Consider the following 4,199-nt stretch of genomic DNA (forward strand, 5'->3'; position numbering starts at 1 on the left):
GGATTTCTCAGAATTGTTGATAAAAGAGAAGATAAACAGACAGTTGGGCCCTTTCACTGGTAACCTCAGCCCCCTCCTAATTTTCCCATCAAAGTTTGATGCTTATCCACCAACAGATTTTATCTCTTTTTAGCAAGGGGGTGGGGAGTATCTTTCAGTTTATATCAGACAAATATTTGGAGGTTTTTTGGGGTTTTTTTTTTTTTTTGACCAGATTGTTTTTTTTCCATCTTTTCTCCTCTTTGTTCTTTCGATTCTTCCCATTGTTCTTCCCATTCTTAGATCAACAATACTGCATGCACATCTTTTGATTCCATATTACTATTACCTGCCTCTCGCTATCACCATCAAATAAATGGAGGAATTGTCTTATCCTTCAGTAGTTCTGTTACATCCTCCCAGAGTTGATAAAATAAGAACCGGTCATACATGGATTCTTGATTGATTCCAATCAGTTAAACTTCCCCCCCCCCCCCGCTAAAATTTGTGCTTTTGTTTCTCAGGAATTATAATTGTAATCAACATTGTCGTTAATCCTTCGTTTACCCCCCACCCATTCCCCACAAGGGGTGGGGAGCTTCAGCCTCAATTTCCATTGTCCCTCTTTGCACCTGGCTCCCTCTTGCTATGTTCAGTGATCCTCCAGATAATGTTACTCTTACTTAAATATGGTGTCATGTTGCTGTTGTATGCATAACAAAACTGGTTTCAAAACTGTGCTCTGACACCTGTGTTGTATAACCTTCTACACATGTATAATAATAATAATAATTAATTAATTTGTTTTATTGGCCACAAGGGCTAATATCAATTAAAAACATGTATAATAAATGCCCTGATGCAGTAACAGGCAGTGGCTCTCGTGGCTTCTGATCTTAATTGATTGGAAGTGTTATCATGTACATTGTTTTGTCCTGGTATAAAAGATGGGCTACAGCAAATATTCTGCTCAATACCACAGATTTGCTTGTCAGTTGTTTGACCGTAACCAGTTGAGCATGTCCCTTGGTGGCTGACGATATGTGCATCTCTGATCATGAGCAGAAATAGTGGGGGAACATCATAGCCATGTGTTGAGAGAAATTCTTTGGGGTTTGGACAATTAACCTTTGGATACATAGGTTTCGTTCAACATCCTTAAACGAACCTTATTCATTATTATTGTTGATTTATGAATTATTTTCTTTCATTAATTTTTTTCTAATTTAAACAATTATTTTTCCGCATTATTTTTGTTGGGTTATCGACTAGCTTACCTTAACCCTTTCATTACCGTATTTCTGTTGAGATGCTCCATGTTTCTTTCAATTACTTTAAATATAACAAAGAATTTAGTAAAATAACTTCGTTATCATTAAGCTAGTGTCAGGAACATAAATTGTGACTAAGGTTTGGTGGAAGATTTTAATTCAAAACTTATGAAAACAAGACAGTTGTACTCAGAGCCAGAGCCGGTTTCAGCCAGGCTGGTAACGAAAGGGTTAAAGCTTCTAGTCTACCAAGTTGATATCTCTAATTCATGTAAAATTTACAAATGAATAACAAATGAATTTGCACAATGTGTTTGTGTGTGAGAATCTAGTTTAATATTTATATTAAATCTGTTTGAAATATGAAATATGTACGATCCTTTTTTTACTTCTGTAATAAAAATAATCAAAAAAGGAAAGAAAATTGCTTGCAATTATTACTTTATTAGTTTCCTATTTGGTTCGTGTTTTCAAGACCTACTTATGTCCGGTAGTAACTATGTTACTAACTGATGGAATAAGTACTTACTAAAAGCTCATTATCAATTAAATGCTTGAGGCAGCCAGTTGCTATGGTTGTAACTAGTTTTGTAACTACACCTTTCCTGTCTTTTGACTTTCTGTGGGTGTGTCATAATTAGTAAATCTGCATTCAGATGTTTCATAAAGAAACTCTTTTTTCCATTCATAGACTTTGTCAGAAACTAACCGTTTGTAGATGATCAGTGAGCCGTAGAAAGAGAAAATGGGTTGATTTGTAGAAAGTTTCAAGTTGTGTAATAAAATACAACAACAGGTTAGAAAGTACAATGAGAATCAGAGTGGTTATGAAATGTTCCATTTTCATTTTATATATCATCATCATCATCATAATCCACTTTTCCCTTTCACATAGGTTAGATAGAGTTTATTGAGGTTAATTTTTTTTCTACAGCCAGATGCGTTTCCTGTCAGATATATATATATATATATATATATATATATATATATATATATATCATCACCATCATTTAACGTCCATTTTCCATGCTGGCATGGGTTGGACAGTTTGACTGGGGTCTGAGAAGCCAGGAGGCTGCACCAGGCTCCACTCTGATCTGGCAGTGTTTCTACAGCTGGATGGTCTTCCTAACACTAACCACTCAGAGAGTGTAGTGGGTGCTTTTTACATGCCACTGGCACAGGGGCCAGAGGGGGCTGGCATTGACCACGATCGGTTGGTGCTTTTTACATGCCACCAGCTACAATTTCCATTTGATTTTGATGTACTTAACTCAATAGGTCTCCTCAAGCATGGCATGTCGCCCTACGATCCAAGGTACTTTTGAGTGGGCCGGTTATGCGACACTGGTGTACGTTACAGCTTTGAACTCACTTTATTTGCTGGGTTTTCTCAGTCACAGCATATCTCCAGAGGTCTTGATAGATATATATATATACATATACATATTAGACAAAATGAGATAACAAAGCCAAGGCTAATATATATATATGCATGGTAATACAAGACCTACATTAGACTCCTCACTTGTATCAATATCGAACCAAGAGTTTAACTATGGTCTCTTCACAGCACTTACTTAGCGTTACCTGCCATTCTTTGGGTCTTCTAGATACCAATACCTCTCATACCCTCGCTACACACACACACACACACACACACACACACATACTGAGGTTTTTTTATTCTTCTGACAAATATAAGAAACAGAAAAGGACAAGTGTTTTAAGTTGCTCTCAATCAAAAAAAAAAAATTTTTTTTTAAATGAAGCCCAATCTTATCAATGTAATCGTGTTAAATAAATTAAACTATATTGAACAGATGTTAGTTTACTGATAAACATTTCATTTCAAAGAGAAAATCCTGGTCCATTGAGTTTTTTTTTTTTTTTTTTTTTTTTTTTTTTTTTAAATATTACACTTTTTACATTTGCCTTGGCATTTAATTTAAGAAAATACTTATTTAAGAAGATTAAAATGGTAAATGTTGTAGCATTTGTGCTTAATTTCCTCTCCCTCTCTCTAAGATTCTTTCTGGTGGAATGAGTCCATTCTTCTTCACTAAATCATCCAAATGTTGACTGCACCATTTCAACAGTTTGACATTTAGATGTAATTGAATATGTCTGGGTTTGTACTTCCACTGTAGACCTACCACTCATTCTCACGCACGCACGCACACACACACACACACACACACACACACACACATTTACGTGATAGTAGATCGCAACTTTATGGAAGCATCAATTCCTACCAATTTAGTTGCTAATGTTATTCTACATTGTAAGGTTGAATTGAAAATCCTTATAAAACTTCCAAAGCTAATTGACATATGCTAATTACTTCATATTCTCTATCCCTTTCGTATTCACACAATATATTCAATGTATTCATAGATAAAAAATACACACGTGTAGTGTAATTACTAGCCTCCTAGTCACAAGTTCAATTCTAGGTGCATCTACTTTGATGTAATTAACTTAAACCCACAGAACAACTATCTAACAATGCTCTGAAATGTCTTTACAATGAGACACATACCTGTCTTCATTCAGTGTCTTATTTATGTCTTCAATTCTGTTAGCATAAAATGCTATGAAAAATTATTTGAGTAGTGGAATATATTCTATCTTTTGTAAATTTACCAGTTTACTATTGAGTAGAGAATACTACTCGACATCAAATCTCTCTCTCTTTCTCTCTCTCTCTCTCTCTCTCTCTCTCTGTATGTATGTATGTATGTATGTATGTATGTATCTATCTAAATAGTATTGCATAATGCACCTAATCACTTAACATGTTATTTGTTTAACCCTCAGTATTTAAGCTATGATTGACCAGAAGTCATTCTTTTTTTTTTTTGTAAACCATGCAGAGTGGGATCTAAAGAAAACTTCACTACTACTTGCATAGAAGCTCCGTTTTTTTTTTTTTTTTTTTTTTTT

At 34.7% G+C, this 4,199-nt stretch overlaps 1 protein-coding gene across 5 annotated transcripts in view; it reads left to right on the forward strand.

Moving 5' to 3' along the window:
* LOC106868269 (dystrophin) overlaps window positions 1–4,199 on the forward strand; it is a 111,884-nt gene that overhangs the window by 56,097 nt on the left and 51,588 nt on the right. The window lies entirely within an intron of this gene.

The sequence above is a fragment of the Octopus bimaculoides genome, chromosome 8 (assembly GCF_001194135.2).
Source record: "Octopus bimaculoides isolate UCB-OBI-ISO-001 chromosome 8, ASM119413v2, whole genome shotgun sequence".
NCBI lineage: Eukaryota > Metazoa > Mollusca > Cephalopoda > Octopoda > Octopodidae > Octopus > Octopus bimaculoides.